The sequence below is a fragment of the Asparagus officinalis genome, chromosome 8 (assembly GCF_001876935.1).
Source record: "Asparagus officinalis chromosome 8, Aspof.V1, whole genome shotgun sequence".
Taxonomy (NCBI): domain Eukaryota; kingdom Viridiplantae; phylum Streptophyta; class Magnoliopsida; order Asparagales; family Asparagaceae; genus Asparagus; species Asparagus officinalis.
Window position 1 is genome coordinate 109338003 of NC_033801.1, and position 24103 is coordinate 109362105.

A 24103-nucleotide genomic window follows, 5' to 3' on the forward strand; every position below is an offset into this window, starting at 1 on the left:
GCTGTGAGCCTTATATCCTTATCGTCAGATGTTTGTATTTGAGACTTGTTGAGTATTTCAGTTTATCTACTCAGATCTTGACTATGTATTTCTGTATGGTTGGATGATGAGATATTTAAGTGACTATTATTATTTCATCAGTATTTCTTGCATTACCTCTCACCTGTTTTGTACATACACCAGTTGTTGATTCTACTAGATAGATGTTAATTATGATGGTGAAACATGTTATTGCACGGTGTGGTGCATAGCAGGTTTGACATTCTTGGTTTCACCTTGGACTGCAGCCTTGTGTGAACCCAGGGGCGTCACACGTAGGCTTAAATCTGATGTTGAAAAGGGACTGCCTTCAAAGAAGGAGATTATACTTAAAGTAGGAATGTCCCAGATGCAGAAGTAGTACTACCGTGCTTTGCTTCAGAAAGATTTGGAAGTTGTAAATGCTGATGGGGAGCGTAAGCACCTTTTGAACATTGCCATGTAGCTGCGTAAGTGTTGTAATCTCGTATTTGTTCCAAGGTGCTGAACCTGGTTCACCATACACTATAGGAGATCACCTAATCACAAATGCAGGTAACTAAATTTGATGTTATATTGATTTTATTGCAACCTTATTTTGACCACAACCATCTCTGCAGGAAAAATGGTTCTGCTGGATAAATTGCTTCCAAAGCTTAAAGATCGGGGTTCAAGAGTTCTTATATTTTCACAGGTATTGCTCTCACTTTTATTTCTTTCTAAATGAATAACTTGTGGGATTCTTTGGCTTGTATGTGCACTGGGACAATCAATATAGGATCTTTTACCGGGAGCTGATTGCTCTGTATAAAATGAGTCCTTAACTTGTTCTAAGTCTTCTTCTATAACTTTTCTAGTTTTCTTCATGCTCTATATAGTTCTTATTAAATATTTTGTAGTTATCTTTGTTTTGCTGCTATTCAATAGTTATTATTGCTGCAATGCAGATGACCAGACTGCTAGATATCTTGGAAGACTACCTCATGTTTCGTGGATATAAGTATTGCCGTATTGATGGGAATACCGGTGAGGAAGATCGTGATGCTTCGATTGAAGCTTTCAATCAGCCAGGAAGTGAAATTTATTTTCTTGCTTTCAACAAGAGCAGGGAGGCTGGAGATTAACCTTGACACTGCCGATGTGGTCATTCTTTATGACAGTGATTGGTAGGCTACTTTTTCTGTGTTTTTTGGTCGTTTAACTATTTAGCACAGTTCTAAGTATGGTGTCCTATTGTTATTAATCTCAGGAATCCGCAAGTTGATCTGCAACTATTTAGCACAGTTCTAAGTATGGTGTCCTATTGTTATTAATCTCAGGAATCCGCAAGTTGATCTGCAAGCCCAAGATCGTGCACATAGAATTGGTCCCTATTGTTATTAATCTCAGGAATCCGCAAGTTGATCTGCAAGCCCAAGATCGTGCACATAGAATTGGTTAAAAGAAAGAAGTTCAAGTGTTCCGGTTTTGCACAAAAGAAAGAAGTTCAAGTGTTCTAGTTTTGCACCGAGGTTTAGCTTTACTAAATGAAATTTACAACTCTTCTTATATTAATGTGAAATCTCTTGTATATTAGAGACGTGTATATAATATTGGATGCTTTTCATTGTGAGATATTAAGAAATCATGACATTTTTATGTATGTATATGTTTTAGATTTTATTGTGAGATATTGAAAAATCATTGTGTGCGATGTGTATATTAAATGTAAGCAGGTAGTTAGAAAAAACAATCAAAAATAAAAAAATGTTAAAAATAAACAGGCCAAACGGTCTAAACTGTTTTGACAGAATTTTGTCCAAACGGTTTAGACCGTTTGGACAAATTTCTATCCAAACGATTTAGACCGTTTGGATAGAAACGGCATCCCAAACGGTTACAACCGTTTGGGATTTAGTCCAAATGGTTGTAACTATTTGGGACTTTGCCCAAACGGTTACACCAGTTTGGGCGACCGTTAGGGAAAACTTTTCCCTAACGGCTTTAGCCCAAACGGGTATTTTTTTTTGCCCAAACGGTTGTAACAGTTTGGGACTGCATTTGTCCAAATGGTTATAATCGTTTGGACAGACCTGTTTTGTACTAGTGTACCTAGCGATGAATTCAACATGTTTGGTATTATGAGTTCCGATTGACCTATATGGCTAATTGTGTTAATTCGTTATAATTTGTCACCTAGACTTTGTATGAAACAACGTATATGATCCTTTGATTGTGGATACGAGGCAATCACTCACTAGATAATGACATAGATATGTTCATGTGGTCACAAATTGATGAGTTAAAACATCTCTAGGATGAGGGCGTTCAAATATATGATGCGTATTTCTATGAGTTGTTCGATCTTCGTGCTATCCTTATGTAGACGATTAATAGTTTTCTAGCTTATACTAATCTCTCTAGTTAGCCTACGAAAGGGGCATATGCTTGTCTTGTATGTGATCCAAACTTTATAGGCTTCCATTTATAGCATAATTGAAAGATGTATTATTAGTTTAATAGAAGATGGTTGCAGAGCAAACATAAATACAGAGGTAAAAACTAAGCAAAAAATATTGATGGCCAAGAAGAGAAAAGAGGGAAGTTATGTATAATGACCAGAGATGAGATTGTAAAATTATTTGAAGGTTGTTCTAAAGTCAAATTTAGAAAGAACTAATGTACAAAAGAGGCTCTTCTCGCTTCGAGGAACATTTCTATCATGAATAGGGCACTAAAATGGAAGAGACAAGTGTAGAGTTTGGACAACATAGAAGCTAACGAACTTCCTACGAGATGGATAAAATTTAGAATCTTTTTCAGCTTCTTTACTAGCAAAGTTCAAAATCTGACACAACTTGGATGTAGTGCATATTGAAAAGAATATTTGTGAAAAATTATTTTCCACACTTCTACAAGATGTTAAGAAATTAAGGGATAATCTAAGGGCTCACCTAAACTTGAATTTATTAAACATCAGACATGATCTGCATGCACGAGAAATTACTAATAGCAATTTTGAGTTGCCTTCATCTTGCCTTATAATGTTAAAGGTCGAGATGAAGAGATTTTGTGAGGTCCTCGAATCAGTAAAATCGGATGGTTACTGCTCTAATATTTCAAATAATATCTAGGTGAAAGAGCAAAAAAGTTTGGGACTTAAGACTCTTGATTATCACATTCTTTTTCATCAATTGCTTCTGGTGGCACTCCATAACAACATGACTAATATTGAATTGCTGAAGGTTATAATTGAATTCTATAACAATTTTAGAAAATCATGCTCCAAAATTATTAATATTGATGATTTTATGGCACGCAAAAGAAATGAATGAGTGAAATTACCCTAGAGGGGGTAAATAAGATATTTTCTAATCTAATCAGATATTAATGCTAAATTAAAACTTATTAATTATAAACTCTTGCAAGAATGATATTTAAGGAGATATGAGCAAGTATATGAAATTAAACAAGGGCGATATAGATATGAACTACTAACAAAAGAGATAGTGCGTAATGTGACAATCAAACAAATAATATGATCGCAGAGTTCTCTACGTCTCCGCTCCCCACTCCCGGGGAGAATCCACTATCTTAAAAGATACTACACAATCAGATTTCAACGCTTACCGACAAACGTTTACAACACTCATAAAGTAATCACATATTACAACCTCAAGTGTTGGTCTCTCATGTGTCGCCTCCCTCAAGTGCTCAGATTTACAACCTCTCTTTAGGCTTTACTATCGACGCCACTCCTCTTGGTATCAACCACGTCTCTCACCACACACTCCTCTCGGTGTACTTGTACATTACAAAGTAATTTCACAATTAAGCATAAATACAAAGTGTTTGTTCTCTAAACAAAATGAGAACATAATTAAGCTCACTCTCAATATTACAACCTAAATAAATTATATGTAAAAATACTTAAGCTCAAATATGGGTGTGTGTGAAACAATATGAACAATAATAAAAACTATACCCAATATAAAATCCAGCTTAATAAAATAAATAAATAACAAATAATTGTATAAGGCTAGAGATTGAGTTTAGAAGAATCTTCTCTGAAATTTAAGAAAGAGAGATGGATGAAAATGAAGCTCAAACCGATAGAATCAATCTCCTCTTTCTCTTGTGAAAGTTTCTCCACAAAAACTTGTAAAACAACACTTAAACAATCTTTAAACCCTTGTAAGACTTGATTAAAACTTTCTTGGTAGTTAGGAGTATTAAATGTAATGTGGTATATATAGGGTAGAAGAAACCAGCCCAAGAAATCATCACAAAACAACAAAAATAATAAAAAACATAAAATCTGGAAAACTAGCCGTTATGCCAACGCTACTAGTTCAGTCGACCGGATGATAAAGGTTGGCTGACCGAAAGATGTTCATCTGTCGACCTAACACAGGTTGTCGGTCGACTGAAACACCCTGAGAAAAAAATAGCTAAAACTAGAGTTCTGGTTAGTCGACCGGAAGGTCATTGTCAGTCGACTGAAATAACCTGAGAAACAAAACTAGATAATTTTGTTCTGGGCGGTCGACTGGCATGCCTTGTGCGGTCGACTGGAAACTGATATATGACAAACTATTTAAAAAACTAAATTTGAAATGTCTTTAAAAAATATGAAATGAATTCTAAAAATTATAAAACTTGGTGAAATGTTTATAAATATGAAAATAAACATGTTAGAAAAGAAATTTTCCAAATTGCATTTCCTATTTGTGAAAACTTGTCGTTTTACAAAAAGTCAAAAATACGTGTTTGTATGAACACTTGATTTTCACATATGTTTTAAACTAAGTTATAAAAATATTTTGAACTGGTTTATGGACTATATATAAGATGTATACAAAGATTATTTTGTCCATAAGTCAATAATACAAAGATTACTTAAAAATACCCAAATTGTGATGAAAGAAGAAATGTGTGTATGTATATAATTGAGCTTAAAATTATTAAAACACAAAATACACATCCTACACCAATATACTATATATATTGCATATGAAGCCCGATCGAGGATCTTAACTTGACTTGTATATGCTCCATTTACAATACAGCTCTTGCATCATTCAACCTGGGTTAATCAATCAAAACCAAACACTAGAAAACACATTATAAATTGTTTGTTAAATCATCAAAACAAGATTAGAGAATTAGGCTCACCACATAAGTCCTAACAATCTCCTCCTTTTTGATGATGATAAATAATTTCTCAATATATTTATAAAACCAATAAATAATATATAAACCATAATATAAGCAAATATAAGTAACATATACTCACAGATTCCCCCCCCCCTTTGGCAACATCAAAATGATGAACATAATAGAACGATAACTAAAAGCTCCCCCTACCTATAAGCACAGATGAGTATACAGAGAAATAGGGATTTCTCCCCCTATTTAAAAGCCAAAAAAAACTCAAACATATGATTATACATTTTCCACACAAGAGTTATATATATGTATATGCATGAAAGCATATGTGAGCAAACATATAGAGCACCAACCACATAATCATATGCATGAAAGCTATGCAAGTTGAAGAACAACATTACCAAAATAATTTACAATAAGCTCATACATTGTTCAAGCCAAAACAAACCAAACTACATAGTTCAAACCTTTTAAAAAAATTACAAGTCAAAATAAGAATAAAAACACATAGTCCAAATAAAGAGACACAACTCCAAATAAAATTTTTCTTCAAATATGATGTCCCTGAATTCAGAGGAGAATGAGGGCACTGCACTATTCTAAAAAGATCATCAAGCCTACTCTAAAGACATGCGAAACCTATATCCTAGCTACTCTCAAGCCTATCAATCCTCCTAAGAACCTCACCATGCCATTCCTGACCTTCAGTACGAATCTCTTCACGTCTTCGCTCAAAATCAGTCAAGCGCTCATATATTCCCTCTTCTAAACAATCAATATGGTGAGCTGTATAATCAGGGATGCTAGAAGAAGGTGCACTAGAAGAACGGGGATGAGCCCTAGAACTAGATGGGCGAGGTGAAGATGCATCACCAGAAGGAGCAGAAGAGACTTGGGGATGAGATAGATGGGATTCTAAGAGCCCCATCCTGATAAGAGCTGTACGATTAAAGAAATCAAGGCTAGGGCCAACACGAGGTTCATCAGAGAGGTCAACTCCAAAGTGAGTGATGATTTTGGTGATGAAAGAGCCAAAAGGGAGGAACTTAGTGTGGGAGCTAGACATGATATCAAAAAAGACTTAGCCCCAATTGACTTTGATATGGGCAAAAATAGAATAAACAACAACCACCTTATTGGGAGAGAAGTGATCATAGCTTCCTGTCTTGGGGATTAAATTGTAAGCTATGATTCTGGCAATTAACTTAGCAGTAGGATTGATGGACTTGTGTGACATGGGATAATCTTTACCAGGAATGAATATCAAGGAATTTACTAAGGGATCATCATGAAGAAGAATATCCCCAACAGGAATTTTAAGAATGTCAGCTAATTCTACAGATGAAAAAAATTATATCACAATCCTTAACATGGGTTCGGATAGGGGGGGGGTACCATCATCAGTTTCATGAGAGTTAGATTAGCATAAAAAAGATAAATAAGTTCATGATAATGTGGAACTTTATTATGATGAGACAAAATATCATAAAGTCCCACATTTTGAAAATATGTATGAATTTAATAGCAAGAGAGATCCTCAAAATTTACCAATCTACCAGGAACAATTTTCAATTTGCAGATATTACGATATTTTTCAAGTAATGTAACATTTCGAAGATATTTCCATAGGGAACAGGTTCAGGAAAGCTACCCCTACTAACTCTAGCACGCTTTGGCACAGACATGATAACAAGGAGAGGAATAAAAATCTAAACGCCCCTAAAACTAAAAAAATGATTATGAAACCCTAGATGAGAAATAAAAGATAACTAGAGAGAGAGAGCTATACTGAGCAAAGGATGAGGAAATGGACTTGGGGAGAAGCTCGGTAGCAGCAATCTTCCTCAAAAGTAGCTTGGAGTCGACTGGGAAACACTTGCGGTCGCCCGAACAGGAGAAGAAGATGCAGATCTAGGGTTTTGAATGGGAACGAGAGTTTGAGGAGATGGGTTTAGGGATTTTAGGAGACATATGTGAAGAAAAATGAAGGGCTAGGATTAGTTTGTCATAACAATCAATGGACAGCAGCAAAATGGGTCTAAACAGGTCGGGTCTGAGATCCAAATCAACCGAAAATAGAGAAATTGAAAGTTTAGGATCGCTTGCTAGCTAGTCGACCGAACAGAAGTGGTCAGTCGACTGAAAGCAAGTGTCAGTCGACCAAAACTGGTGGGTCGGTCGACTGACATTGCCCTGGAGCTCATAACTTAAAACAAACCTTGATAAAACATCAATTTATCTTTGTTATGATATTTAATACGTAATAATTCAATCAAAACCTTCCAAAACAACACAAAATATTTTATTCATATAATATATAAAGTATATCCATAAATTGAAAGTTAACTTAAACATAATTCAACATTTACAACACATGAAAATAAAAATCAAACAAAAATCCACGAAATAAACAAAATTAATTTTGTTTTGGTACCTAAATATTTTTGGTACCAAAAGACTTAGGGACATGACACCTATCATTTAAGTTCAAAGTCTTGGGTTATGATCCCATTTGGGAACATTATGTGCACGAACACAGTCAAAACAAAAATTGTGCAAATGTCTTTTATGATTACAATATTTGTAATGAAAGGGTTGAAATGATTTGCGTTGACCTTATGGTTGTGCACGAGAATCATTTGCAAAAATAGATTGTTCTTTAACATTATTTTGCAAGCGGGATACTCTTTTTATATCAAAACAAAATTTGGCCAAGTGACCAAATCTACCATAATAATCACACTTAAACACATGGGCAAGTTTATGATGAGCAATTGGTGCATGTGCATGTGTGTGTGATGAAGAAGCCTTATGAGATGCATAAGGAGTATCAGTCTTAGAATATTTGTGTGCATCATAGCAAAATTTAGCTAAATAGCCTTTACGACCACAAATAGTGCATTTGTAAATCTTGCTATACATGCGTGCATAGTGTACGGGTGATTTGGAAGAATTTGTACATGACTTAGCACTCATGTTCATAAGTCTCTTATGATTATCAATGCATTTATTTAGTGTTGAATCTAAAGAGGATATATGTTCTTTCATATGATTCAACTCATCATTAGGCATATGTGCATTGTGATTAGAAGTAGAGAAAACATAATCATTTACAAATGTATCCAATCTATTTTTACTAGCTTCTACTTCTAACATAACGTTTTTTATCATGAGTCAAACTAGCAATATCCAACTTTAATTTTTTATTACTTTCCTTGAGATTTACATTTTTATTAGTAATGATATCAAATTTAGATACTAGTGCCTCATGATCGGATTTTAAACTAACATGCTTGCTTTTTAAACTAATAAAGCTATGTTGCAATTTCTTATAGTTATGTATTAATTTCTCATATTCATGTGCGAGTTTATCAATAGTTAGTTCATCATCGTTATCGGACTCGCATACCTCACTAGGGCTATCGCCTAGTGGCCGTGTATATGAAGATGAAGCTCCACATGAACTTGAAGAAGAATCCTTCAAAACTTATCGGATTGCTTCCAAGTTCCCTTGATGTGCTTCAATAAGTTTCCATAATGTATAAGCACTATCAAAAGAACCAAGGTTGTTAGATAAACATGAATCCAAAGCATTGTGTAAAAATTCTAACAAGAGCTTGTTCATGGTAAACATTTTATGATTATTTTTACTCTACTTGGATTTCTCTGAAATAGGTACAATATAAGCACAATCAATTATTTCTCATAAATCAAAGTGTCTAGATCGAGCAAAGAGTTTAAATCTAACACACAATTCTGCATAGGACAAATTATCAATGCTAGGAGCAATATTAATGACATAACCTAAGCTAGGTGCACTGTGCATATCCATGATATAAATGCAAGCAATGTACAAATAATTTCAAAACAAGATTAGCAATATATGAAAACTTGGATCTTTGACTCTAGGCGATTAAGCTACAAATTAAGCGCATCAAGCTCTGATACCAAATGAAATTACCCGAGAGGGGGTGAATAGGGTATTTGCTAATCTAATCCGATATTAATACCAAATTAAAACTTATTAATTATGAACTCTTGCAAGAATAACATTCAAGGAGATATGAGCAAGTATATGAAATTAAACAAGGGCGATATAAAAATAAACTAATAACAAAAGAGATAGTGCGTAATGTGACAATCAAATAAACAATATGATCATGGAGTTCAGTCATTCCAACCTACGTCTCCGCTCCCTACTCCCTGGGAGAATCCACCATCTCAAAAGATACTACACAATCGATTTTCAATGCTCACAGACAAACATTTACAACACTCACAAAGTAATCACACACTACAACCTCAAGTGTTAGGCTTTACTACCGACGCCACTCCTCTTAGTATCGACCTCGTCTCTCACCACACACTCCTCTCGGTGTACTTGTGTATTACAAAGTGATTTCACAATTAAGCACAAATACAAAGTGTTTATCCTCTAAACAATATGAGAACATAAATAAGCTCACTCTCAATGTTACAACCAAAATGAATTATATGTAAAAATACTCAAGCTTAAATATGAGTGTGTGTGAAACAATATGAACAATAATAAAAACTAAACTCAATGTAAAATCTAGCTTAATAAAATGAATAAATAACAAATAATTGTATGAGGCTAGAGATTAAGTTTAGAAGAATCTTTTCTGAAATTTAAGAAAGAGAGATGGATGAAAATGAAGCTCAAACCGATAGAATCAATCTCCTCTTTCTCTTATGAACATTTCTTCACAAAAACATGTAAAACAACACTTAAACAATCTTTAAACCCTTGTAAGACTTGATTAAAACTTTCTTGGTAGTTAGGAGTATTAAATGTAATGAGGGTATATATAGGATAGAAGAAACCAGCCCAAGAAACCATCACAAAATAACAAAAATAAAAATAAAAAACATAAAATCAGGAAAACTTGCCGTTATGCCAACGGCTACTAGTTTGGTCGACCGGATGACAAAGGTGTTGGCTTTCTTGTTTTGATGATGTTTTAATAAATAATTTACAACTAATATTATTTGTCTAGTGTTTGTATTTTCTTATTTATTCTAGGCAAATAATGTGTTGGAGGTTGGATGGATTGAGCCTACATAATCACATCAAAAGGATGTTGGTGGAATGTCAGAGTGAAGCTATGCACAATTCAAGTCAAATATCCAAGTTCAAGCTTCATCCGTAAAGTTTACCAAGATGAGCTCAATTGAAGATCAAATTAGCTTGGGTAAATAGTTTAGGTGTTATATTATGTGTGTTCAATACTTTAAGCTCAATCATATATACACATACACATCTTAATTTTATAGCTTTCAAGTTTAAATATGAAACAAATAAACAAAGTTACATATATACACAATTGTTTTATGTTTATCCATGCTTACAATGATTTCATCAATATCAAGTTTTAACAATTCAATGAAATCATGTTTATTTACAAAATCACTTGTTTATGGATTAAAGACTTGATTATAACTGATAAACATTTTTTTATAAAGTCTATTAATCCATTTAAAATAAGTTTCAAACTTGTTTGAACTCGTTTTGTCAAAATCAAGTTTTAACAAGTTCATGTTCGTGCATGTTTTTGCAAAACAGATGTGCTTTCACAAGTGAGAAATGCAATTTAAAAATTCTTTTTTTTAACATATTCTATTACATGTTTAAAATCATTTCCTAAAATTTTATCATTTTTGGAGTTGATTTACTAGGTTAAATTAATTTTACAAAACCAATTGTTTCAGCAGTTTTTCAAGATCTAGAATATCTGTTTTAAAACAGTAATTTATCAAAAATAAGAAGTCATATTTTATAAATTATTTTTTTAACATGTTTATCTACATGTGTAAAAACTTCTCTCAAAATTTCATAATTTTTAGAGTTGATTTGATATTTTTTATTGATTTTATAAAACCAGCTACGCATATTTCTAGAACTGCAAAAACTGTTTGTGTATGTTTTCTACAATAGCACGATCGACTGAATTGGTCTCGGCGATCGACTAAAAAAATGTCTAGAGAGCATTTTTGGCTCTTGCGGTCAACCGCTATAGTAGTCGCGGTCGAATGCTAATGTTACCGTTGCACGGTAACGGTAACTTGTTGATTTTGTTTATTTTGTTGATTTTTATGGGTTTTAGGTGTTTTCTTGGGTTGTTTTCTTCCACCCTATATATACCCCATTGCCATAGCTATTTGAATAACCAAAAAAATATTTTAAACAAGTTTAAGAGTGTTTTAACAAGGATTTAAGTTTTGATTTAAATTTGTTTAAGAAGCTTTTAAGTATTTTTAAGTTTCGGTTTGTGAAGATAATTTCACAAGAGGTAGAGGAGATCATCCATTGGTGTTTGAGCATTCAACTCTTCTCCCTCTCTCTTGTTATCGTATAGAGAAGTTTTTCTAAACTCAATCTAGATATTTTATATGTTTGATTTTCATTTCCATTAAGCGAGAATTTATTTGAGTTTAGTTTGATTTGATTTATCTCTTTGTTCACACATAATCTATTGAGCTTATTGTATTTACATTTATAGTATAAATTAGGGTTGTGAGATTGGGTGACTTAGAGAGTGAGCTTACACTTAGTTCTCATCCTTGTATTAGAGAACAAAATTTATACTTGAGCTTTCATTGTGAGGATACACTTTGTAATACACTTGTACACCGAGAGGAGTGTGTGGTGAGAGACGGGATCGTCCAAAGAGGAGTGACGTCGGTAGTAAAGCCTAGGGAGAGGCTATAAATCCAAGCAGTTGAGAGAGACACGGGCTAGAGACCAATACTTAGAGGGTGTAGAGTGTGATTGCAAGAGTGTTGATTGTGAATTTTTCGGTGAGCTAGAAAACCGAGTGTAAGGTCTAAATATTTTCGGGTGAGCATCAAAAACCCGGTGTGATAGCGGATTTCTTCCCGGGAGTGGGGAGTGGAGACGTAGGACAGAAGGTCCAAACTCCGTGATCATGTTGCTTGTTTGTGTTTGCACTGGCACACTTTTTTTTGTGTTTATCTTATATCGCCTATTGCATCTTGTTTATTTCATCCACTATATTGTTTGCCCTTTCTTAGTTTACTTATGCTTGCATATATATTTTGTTGCATATTATATTTTCTAGGATATTTGTTAGTAAGTTTTAATTGGTATTTAAATCGGATTAGATTAGCATAAACCCTATTCACCCCCTCTAGGGTACTTTTAATTGGTATCAGAGCTTGGTTCTCTTGATTAGAGGCTTAATCGCCTAGAGTCAAAGTTTCTTGTTCTTATATTTGTGCTAATCTAATTTTGAGATTCATTTTCATCTTGCTTGCATATTTTTATATATTATGGACATGCATTGTGCACCTAGCTTAGGTTATGCCATTAATATTGCTCCTAGATTTGATAATTTCCCTTATGCTCAATGGTGTGTTAGATTTAAACTTTTTGTTCGATCTAGACACTTTGATTTATGGGGAATTATAGATTGTGCTTATATTGTACCCACTATAGAGAAATCTAAGTGGAGTGATAAAGATAAAGGAATGTTTACAATGAATAAGCTTTTGTTAGAATTTTTACATAATACCTTTGATTCATCACTTTCTAACAAGCTTGATTCATTTGATAATGCTTACAAATTGTGGAAATTCATAGAAGCACATCAAGGGAACTTGGAGGCAATCCGACAAGCTTTGGCGGCTTCCTCTTCAAGTTTATGTGGAGCCTCATCGTGCACACGACCACTAGGCGGTAGCCCTAGCGTGGTAAGCGATTCTGATTCCGAAAGTGAATTAACTATTGATAAACTCGCTTGTGCCTATGAGAGATTAATGCATGCCTATACTAAGGTTCTTAATAACTTTATTAATTTAAAAAGCAAGCATATAACTTTAAAATCCAATCATGAATTGCTAACATCTAAATTTGATACTATTGTTAAAGATAATGTGATCCTTAAAGAAAATAATGAAAAATTAAAATTGGATCATATTATCTTGAGTTCCAATGTTGCTAGCTTAATTCATGAGAAGAATGATGTCATGTTAGAAGTAGAGTCTATTAGAAATATATTTAAAAATGATCATACTTGCTCTACTTCTATTGACAATGCTTCTATGCCTAATGTTGAGTTGAACAATATTAAAAATCACATTTCTTCTTTTGATTAAATTCTTCACACATGCATTATTAATAACAAGAAACTCATGGACTTATGTGTGAAGTCTCGTGCTAACTCTTCAAAACCAAGCACTCACTATGCACATATGTATAGCAAAGTTTATAAATGTTCTATTTGCGATCGTAAAGGCCATTTAGCTAAATTTTGCTATGATGCACAAAAACCCAAAAATGCTAATATTAGTGCTCCTTGTGCATCCCACCAAGTTTCTTCATCACACATACATACATATGCATCCAAAGTTCATCATAAGCATGCTAGTGTGAATAAATATATTTTTTGTGGTAGATTTGGCCATTTGACAAAGTTTTGTTTTTATTTAAGAAAATGTTAAATTTTGCCAAATTCTTCAAATAAACCACGTTTGTTTAATAATGCTTCACATTTGAAAAATAATTTTAAAAGATCATCTACGTTTGCAAATGTTCCTCGTACACAAGTTTATGGTCAACAAGATCAAATGGGCCTCTTTCATTGCACTTATTACAATCGGAAAAGTCATTTGCATAATTTTTGCTTTGACCGTGTTCGTGCACTAAATACGCCCAAATGGGTTCATAACCCAAGGGCCTTGAGTTTAAATGATAGGGGTCATGTTCCTAAATTTTCCGGCACCAAAAATTCTTGGGTGCCAAAACAAAATTAATTGTGTTTAAGATTTTAGAATTTTATTTTTTTTTCAAACAATTTTTAATTTCATTTTGAACTATGAAGTGTTTTGTTTTTTATTTGTACTCTTGAATTCATTGTAAATCACTTATATGATGATACTTATGTGTTTGTGGATCATCTATTTGTGTTTTATAATATATTCTATGTGTGGTTTGATCAAGTTTTACAAATGAGATTTCCTTTATTGATCAAACATCACTTTTGGGATTCCACTTGATTTGTGATTTCATTAGTTTGATTTGTTTTCATTTGAAAACATTTTTGCATGATTCTCATGTTTTTTTCTTTTGATTTCATAAATCTATTTTTATACATGGTTTTTAGGTTGGTGTTTTGAGACACATTATTTCATAATGACATACCAATATGTGTTCTCATTGTCCTTTATATGTGAGTTCTTAGCATGTTTTTTATTTATGCTTGCTCACATATATTTGCCTTGATCTTTATTGCATATATACATTAATGCATTTTGATAGGGGGAGTTATTCCATATTATTTGTTTTTATACTCACTGTGCTTGTAGGTAGGGGGAGCCTTCGCTCTCTACTTGTTTTCCCTTTTTGATGTTGTCAAAGAGAGAGAAATATTGTGAGTATATACTTCCATGTTTATATGCGTGATAATTTTAATTTATATATTCATTTCATATCATGCATATCTTTTTTTGTAAATTGTTTACCATCATCAAAAAAGGGGAGATTGTTGGCCTTCTTGTTTTGATGATGTTTTAATAAATAATTTACAACTAATATTATTTGTCTAGTGTTTGTGTTTTCTTATTTATTCTAGGCAAACAATGCGTTAGAGGTTGGATGTATTGAGTGTTGGCCTTCTTGTTTTGATGATGTTTAACAAACAATTTATTACTAACGTTGTTTGTCTAGTGTTTGTGCATTCCTATGTTTTGTAGACAAACAACGTCGTTGGAGGATGGATGGAATCGAGCCTTAACGATCATATCAAATGGAGGTTGGCAGAATTGTGGAGTGAAGCATCGTACAATTCAAGTTCAAGATCCAAGTTTAGCTTCATCCGCAACGTGTACCAAGTTGAGCTACAATGAAGATCAAGATCAAGCTTGGGTAATTTAGTTTAGGATTTATATTATGTGTGTTAAGTACGCTAAGCTCAATTATCTATACACACACATCTATTGGTTTCATAGTATATATATAGTTTATATATATACATACATGTGTTTTTGGTTTTTATGATATTACATACTCTATTGTGTTTTAGTACTTATTGCATAAAATATGTAATTTTATGAAAATATTATCTTATTAGTTTATAGACTTCAATATCAGTTTATACATGTTTTACTAAGTCTATAAAAACATTTCACAAATGTTCAAAAGTTGGTTTATGTCAAAACATCAAAATTCAATCTCATATTTTCATGTTTTGGACTATTTTGCAAAATGATGATTTTTCACAAATGGGAAATATAATTTGGAAAATTCTTGTTTTAACATGTTCACTTACATGTTTATATACTTTTTCCAAAGTTTCATAATTTTTGGACTTCATTTGTTATTTTTAACACATTTTTAAAAGTCTCAAAAACATGTTTTGAGTGTGTCAGTTTTCGGTCGACCGAACCGGTCGACCGAACCTAAGTTCTCGTGTTCACTGGGCGACAGAGAGTCTGTCGGTCGACCGGTCTGGTCGACCAATGAAATTTTCCGGTCGACCGATGAAATTTCCGGTCGACCGACAGTGACTTTTTCAGCTTCCAACGGCTAGTTTTATTACCGTTGCTTTGGGCTGTTTTTGTCTTTTTGTTTGGGTTTTTGGCTGAGTTTTGAGAGGGTATAAATACCCCATTGCCTTCAGATCTCCACCTAACTATGAGAGAGTTTTAAAACAAGTTTAAGAAAGTTTTAATCAAGAGTTTAAGTTTGTTTAAAGTGTGTTTATAAGCTTTTAAGCATTTGAGTGTTTTGGTTTTATGAATCAAATTCCACAAGAGCTTGAGGAGATTATCTACTGAAGTTTGGGCTTCCAACTATCCTCCCTCCATCTCTTGTTATCAATTGAGAAGTTTTTTAAACTCAAACTCTAGCTTTTCATTTATATACTTGTTTGATTATCATTGTTCTTAAGCTAGATTTTATATTTGAGTTTAGTTGATTTGATTTGTTTTTTTCTCATTGCTTACACACACAACCATTGAGCTTATTGTATTTACATTCATAGTGTAATTTGGGTTGTGGGGAGTTGTAACAAATTGAGAGTGAGCTACATTGTGTTCTCATCTATTGTAGAGAACAAATTTGTTGTATTTACTTTGTGAGTGTTGTAAGGTTTTCGGTGAGCTAGAAACCGAGTGTGTTGTGAAGTTTTCGGTGAACTAGAAAACCGAGTGTGAGGAGTGGACGTTGATCGGTGAACGTTGAAAACCGACATTGTGAGGGTGAGTGTGAACGTTGATCGGTGAGCGTTGAAAACCGACACTGTGAGGTGTAAACGTTATTCGGGTGAGCGTAGAAAACCCGGTTGTGATAGTGGATTTCTCCCCGGGAGTGGGGAGCGGAGACGTAGGACGGAAGGTCCGAACTCCGTGATCATATTGCTTGTTTGAGTGTGCTTTGGCGTTCATTCATATTTATGTTCAGATCTTATATCGCCATTGTCATTAGCTCCCACTATCTTATTTATCTTGTTTATGCTTATATCACCCTTAGTTTATATATCCTTGCATATATATTTCATCATATAGGATATATCACTTTGTATATATTGCTTATTCTTGCTTATAACTCTTGTATATCTATCTTGCAAGAATACAACTTGTTAATTAATTTTAATTGTCATTTAAATCGGATTAGATTAGCATAAGACCCTAATCACCCCCCCTCTAGGGTCCAACAATTGGTATCAGAGCTTGGTGCTCTTTGATTTAAGGTCTAATCGCCTTGAGTTAAAGATCCAAGTTATCTTTTTGTGCTAATCTTGTTTTGATTGCATTTGTATCTTGCTTGCATATTTTTACAAATTATGGATATGAATGATGCATCTTGTTTAGGCTATGATTCTAGTATTGCTCCAAAATTCAATGCTTTCCCCTATGCTCAATGGTGTTTTAGATTCAAAATATTTGTTCAATCTAAAAATATCGATTTATGGGAAATCATTGATTGTGCTTATATTGTGCCCACGTTGGAGAAATCCAAGTGGAGCAAACATGATAAAAAGATGTTTATTATGAACAAGCTTATGTTAGAATTTTTATTAAATGCATTTGATTCATTTATGTCTAACAAGCTTGATTCTTTTGATAGCGCTTATACATTATGGAAATTCATAGAAGCGCATCAAGAAGACTTGGAGGCGATCCGACAAGCTTTGGAGGATCCCGCTTCAAGTTCAAAAGGGGCATCATGCACACGGCCACTAGGCGATAGCCCTAGTGAGGTTTGCGAGTTCGAATCTATTAATGATTTACCTAATGATGAACTCACTTGTGCTAGTGAAAGATTATTGCCTACAAGAAATTGCAAAATGATTTCATTAATCTTAAAAGCAAGCATAAAATTTTAAAATCCGATCATGAGTCTTTAGCTTCTAAGTTTGATATTATTTCTAATGAGAATATGATCCTTAAAGAAAATAATGAAAAATTAAAATTGGATCATGATTCTTTAATTTCAAACTTTGGTAAGTTAACTCATGAGAAAGATAATGCCATGTTAGAAGTAGAGAACATAAAAAATAACACTGCTTCATTTATAAATGACTATTTAATCTAATGATGAGTTGAATCATGTGAAAAACCGCATATCTTGTTTAAATTCAACCTTAAACACATGCATTGATAATCATAAGAAACTTATGGACTTGTGTGCAAAATCTAATGCAAACTCTTCTAAGAATCATACACACCATGCACACTTGTATAGCAAAGTTTACAAATACTCTATTTGTGGTCGTAAAGGCCATTTATCTAAATCTTGCTATGATGCACAAAAATCTAAAAATGCTAATATCAATGTTTCTTGTGCATTTCATAAGGCTTCTTCATCACATTCACATGTACACACACATATAGATCATCATAAACATGTCCATGTGTACAAATGTGATTTTTGTGGTCGATTTGGTCATTTGGCCAAATTTTGTTTTGATTTAAAGAGAGTTTCACATTTGCAAAACAATTTTAAAAGATCATCCATGTTTGCAAATGTTTCTAATGTTTTCCGTACACAACCATTTGGTCAACGCAAATTATTTCAACCTTTTCATTGCACTTATTGCAATCGAATGGGTCATTCACATAATTATTGTTATGACCAGACCCGTGCACTAAATGCGCCCAAATGGATTCATAACCCAAGGGCTTTGAGCTTTATTGATAGGGGTCATGTCCCTAAACAATCCGGCACCAAGAATGCTTGGGTGCCAAAATAATTTTTAAGCCAAGAATATTATTACTTTTATTTTTCTTTTTTTTGGTTTTGAAAAATGTGTTTTAAACTTTTATGAAAACAATTCATTTTATTGGTCAAAATATTTTGTTTTCATTATTATTGGTTTTTATTTTAATGAGAGGTTTGTACTTATATAACCCTCCGGATTTATTGGGTGTTTATTCCCAAATCATGTTTACTGGATGCTTAAATGATAATATGGGTTGGAACAAGCTCAAGAGCTTGATATATATGGGTTGCCTCTCTTAAAAATTGTGTTTTGATTTGTTGCTTTTGAATTCATTATAATTCACTTATATGATGATATTTATGTGTTTGTGCTAATGGATCATCTATTTGTGCTTTATAATGTATTCTATGAGTGGTTTGATCAAGTCTTACAAAAGTTTCTTTATTGATCAAACATTGTTTTTGAATATAAACTTTGATTTATGAATTCTTTTGGTTGATTTGTTTTCATTTGAAAACTTTTTGCATGATTCTCATGTTCCTCTTCTTTTGATTTCATAAATCTATTCTTATACATGGTTTTTATAATGAGACACTATCTTTATAATGTCATATCATTATGTGTCCTCATTGTATCCTGTTTGTTTGTGAGTGGTGTTTAGCATATCTTTTCATTTATGCTTGCTCACATGTTTGCCATAATCTTTATTTATTGCATATTCTATATGGCATTTTGATAGGGGGAGCAATCCCTATACTTGTTAGATACTCACCTATGCTTATTTGTAGGGGGAGCTTTCGCTCTCTTAATTCTTTTGTCCCCTTTTTGATGTTGCCAAAGGGGGAGAAATATTGTGAGTATATTCTTTCTTGTTTATATGCATGATATATTATACATTATAGGTTGTGTTTTAGTACTTATTGCATAAAATATGTAATTTTGTGAAAATATTATCTTATTAGTTTATAGACTTCAATATCAGTTTATACATGTTTACTAAGTCTATAAAAAACATTTCACAAAGTTTCAAAAGTTGGTTTATGTCAAAACATCAAAATTCAATCTCATATTTTTCATGTTTTGGACTATTTTGCAAAATGATGATTTTTCACAAATGGGAAATGTAATTTGGAAAATTCTTGTTGTAACATGTTCACTTACATGTTTATATAATTTTCCCAAAGTTTCATAATTTTTGGACTTCATTTGTTATTTTTAACACATTTTTAAAAGTCTCGAAAACATGTTTTGAGTGTGTCAGTTTTCGGTCGACCGAACCGGTTGACCGAACCTAAGTTCTCGTGTTCACTGGGCGACAGAGAGTCTGTCGGTCGACCGGTCCGGTCGACCGATGAAATTTTCCCGACAGAGAGTCTGTCGGTCGACCGGTCCGGTCGACCGATGAAATTTTCCGGTCGACCGATAAAATTTCTGGTCGACCGACAGTGACTTTTTCAGCTTCCAACGGCTAGTTTTATTACCGTTGCTTTGGGCTGTTTTTGACTTTTTGTTTGGGTTTTTGGCTGAGTTTTGAGAGGGTATAAATACCCCATTGCCTTCAGCTCTCCACCTAACTATGAGAGAGTTTTAAAACAAGTTTAAGAAAGTTTTAATCAAGGGTTTAAGTTTGTTTAAAGTGTGTTTATAAGCTTTTAAGCATTTGAGTGTTTTGGTTTTATGAATCAAATTCCACAAGAGCTTGCGGAGATTATCTACTGAAGTTTGGGCTTACAACTATCCTCCCTCCATCTCTTGTTATCAATTGAGAAGTTTTCTAAACTCACACTCTAGCTTTACATTTATATACTTGTTTGATTATCATTGTTCTTAAGCTAGATTTTATATTTGAGTTTAGTTGATTTGATTTGTTTTTTTCTCATTGCTTACACACACAAGCTTATTGTATTTGCATACATAGTATATTAGGATTGTGAGAGATTGTAACATTGAGTTGTGCTTAATTGAGTTCTCATCTATTGTAGAGAACAAATTTATATTTGTTACATTGTGAGTGTTGTAAGGTTTTCGGTGAGCTAGAAAACCGAGTGTGTTGTGAAGTTTTCGGTGAACTAGAAAACCGAGTGTGAGGAGTGAACGTTGTTCGGTGAGCGTTGAAAACCTCCTCGAGGTGAGGAGCGGAGACGTAGGTCGAGGGGACTGAACTCCGTGAGAGAAATTGTGAGGTGTAAACGTTGTTCGGGTGAGCGTAGAAAACCCGGTTGTGATAGTGGATTCTCCCAGGGAGTGGGGAGCGGAGACGTAGGACGGAAGGTCCGAACTCCGTGATCATCTTTGTGTGTTTGTGATTGTCTTGGCGTCTCACTTGTGCTTATTGTTCATATCATTCTTGTCGCCGTTATCTATTGTTCACATTGTCCACTATCTTGTTTATCTTGTTTATGCTTATATCACCCTTAGTTTATATATCATTGCATATATATTTCATCATATAGGATATATCACTTTGTATACATTGCTTATTCTTGCTTATAACTCTTGTATATCTATCTTTCAAGAATACAACTTGTTAATTAATTTTAATTGGCATTTAATCGGATTAGATTAGCATAAGACCCTAATCACCCCCCCTCTAGGGTCTAACATTGAGCCTACATGATCACATCAAAAGAAGGTTGGCGGAATATCGGAGTGACGCTATGCACAATTCAAGTCAAATATCCAAGTTCAAGCTTTATCCACAAAGTTTACCAAGACGAGCTCAATTGAAGATCAAGTTAGCTTAGGTAAATAGTTTAGGTGTTATATTATGTGTGTTTAATACTTTAAGCTCAATCATATACACACATACACATTTTGATTTTATAGCTTTCAAGTTTAAATATGAAACAAATAAACAAAGTTACATATATACACAATTGTTTCATGTTTATACAAGCTTACAATGATTTCATCAATATCAAGTTTTAACAATTCAATGAAATCATGTTTATTTACAAAATCACTTGTTTATGGATTAAATACTTGATTATAACTGATAAATTTTTTTTATAAAGTCCATTAATCCATTTAAAATAAGTTTCAAACTTGTTTGAACTCGTTGTCAAAATCAAGTTTTAACAAGTTTATGTTCGTGCATGTTTTTACAAAATAGATGTGTTTTTTCACAAATGGGAAACGAAATTTAAAAAATTCTTTTTCTAACATGTTCTATTTCATGCTTATAATAATTTTCTAAAATTTTATCATTTTTGGAGTTGATTTACTAGGTCAAATTGATTTTACAAAACCAAGTGTTTCAGCAGTTTCTTAGGATCTAGAATATCTTTTTTAAAATAGTGATTTATCACAAATGGGAAATAATATTTTAGAAATTATTTCTCTAACATGTTCATCTACATGTGTAAAAACGTCTCTTAAAATTTTATAATTTTTAGAGTTGATTTGATATTTTTAATTGATTTTATAAAACTAGCTACGCATATTTCCACAACTGCAGAAACTGTTTGTGCATGTTTACTACAGTACCACGATCGACCGGATTGTTCTCGACGGTTGACCGCCAAATGTCCAGAGAGTATTTTTAGCTCTTACAGTCGACTGCTACAGTAGCCGCGTCGACCGCCAATGTTACCGTTACACAATAACAGTAACTAGCTGATTTTGTTTATTTTATTGATTTTTTTGGGTTTTGGGTGTTTTCTTCAACCCTATATATACCCTATTGCCATAACCATTTTACCAACCAAAAGAATGTTTTAAACAAGTTTAAGACTGTTTTAACAAGGGTTTAAATTTGTTTAAGAAGCTTTTAAACATTTTTAAGTTTCGGTTTGTGAAGATAATTTCACAAGAGGTAGAGGAGATCATCCATTGGTATTTGAGCATTCAACTCTTCTCTCTCTCTCTCTCTCTCTCTCTCTCTCTCTCTCATTATCATATAGAGAAGTTTTTCTAAACTCAATCTAGCTATTTTATATGTTTGATTTTCATTTCCATTAAGCTAGAATTTATTTGAGTTTAGCTAAACTCAATCTAGCTATTTTATATGTTTGATTTTCATTTCCATTAAGCTAGAATTTATTTGAGTTTAGTTTGATTTGATTTATTCCATTAAGCTAGAATTTATTTGAGTTTAGTTTGATTTGATTTATCTCTTTGTTCACACACAACCTATTAAGCTTATTGTATTTACATTCATAGTATAAATTGGGATTGTGAGATTGTGTGACTTAGAGAGTGAGCTTAAACTTAGTTCTCATCCTTGTATTAGAGAACACAATTTTTATTTGAGCTTTCATTATGAGAATACACTTTGTAATATACTTGTACACCGAGAGGAGTGCGTGGTGAGAGACGGGGTCGTCCCAAAAGGAGTGGCGTCGGTTGTAAAGCCTAGGGAGAGGTTGTAAATCCAAGCACTTGAGGGAGATATGGCCTAGAAACCAACACTTAGAGGGTGTAGAGTGTGATTGCAAGAGTGTTGATTATAAAGTTTTTGGTGAGCTAGAAAACCGAGTGTGAGGTGTAAACGTTTTCGGGTGAGCATCAAAAAGCCGGTGTGATAGTGGATTTCTCCCCGGCAGTGGGGAGCGGAGACGTAGGAAGGAAGGTCCAAACTCCGTGATCATATTGCTTGTTTGTGTTTGCACTGGCGCACTTTTTTTGTGTTCATCTTATATCACCTATTGCATCTTGTTTATTTCATCCATTATATTGTTTGTCCTTGCTTAGTTTACTTATCCTTACATATATATCTTGTTGCATATTATATTTACTAGGATATTTGTTAGTAAGTTTTAATTAACATTTAAATTGGATTAGATTAGCATAAACACTATTCACCCATTCTAGGGCACTTTCAAAAGGTCGGTCGACCGAAGGATGTTCATCGGTCGACCTAACACAAATTGTTGGTCGACTTTTGAAGACTACTGAAAGTGAGTAATTTCGTGTTAATATGTCCACCTTTTATTTTAATGAAATTGATTTGGAATGTTGTATTAACAGTCAACATTTGGAGGAGTTACAACTAAAAAATAACTGGCATCTAAGCATGAAATCAAATTTTAAAAATACATGAAAAGATAAAATGAGTCGCATATGAAGTAAGTTACATGTATTTTATTTTTTACTTAAATTTGGGGAAATTTTATATTAGCTTTTTTATGATCATTTGTGATTATGTTCAACATTAGTTAGAAAGACAACATCTTGCTAATTTGCCGATATTATTAGAGATAAGAATTCAAACACAGGGTTCACACTATATAGTAAAACAATATAGTGAATATTGTGCAAATGTGTGCTTATTTCAACAAGTAAGGATTGAAGAGGAGAGAGTACCCCAAAATAATATGGTCATGGCTGCCTTCTCTCAAGAGTGTTATTCAAGCTTGGCATACTATAATCCCGTACTTGGTAATGTAACATATTATGGACAACTAGAAGATATCAATGAGACATTTTTTGCTTATGATACAAAAGACATACATAGTTGTGTGATATTTAAGGTTCGATTGTTTCATGTCAGAGTAACAAGGGATGCATATAGTTTTAATCTTGTAAATCTAGATAAGGATATACCCCAAATTTAAGTTTATGTTCACAAACTAGACTACTCAATGCTTCTATATCAAAGATCCTAGGTAGCCAAATGTTTGGGTCGTATTGTATAAGGACTCGAGGTCTCTTGTTTAACTGGCTATCGATGAAAATGCAGATGGTTCTAATGTTCTAAATGAATCTAGAGAAGAAGTTTTTCCTTGTTTGGTGGA

General features: G+C 33.2%; 1 long non-coding RNA gene across 2 annotated transcripts; it reads left to right on the forward strand.

Moving 5' to 3' along the window:
- LOC109822073 lies at positions 308-1624 on the forward strand. 2 transcript variants are annotated; one of them, XR_002242019.1, is made up of 4 exons: positions 308-573; positions 639-712; positions 966-1184; positions 1408-1624. It is a non-coding gene; the product is annotated as an uncharacterized LOC109822073 (long non-coding RNA). The 2 variants fall into 2 exon arrangements; XR_002242018.1 differs by lacking the exon at positions 1408-1624 and adding an exon at positions 1338-1387.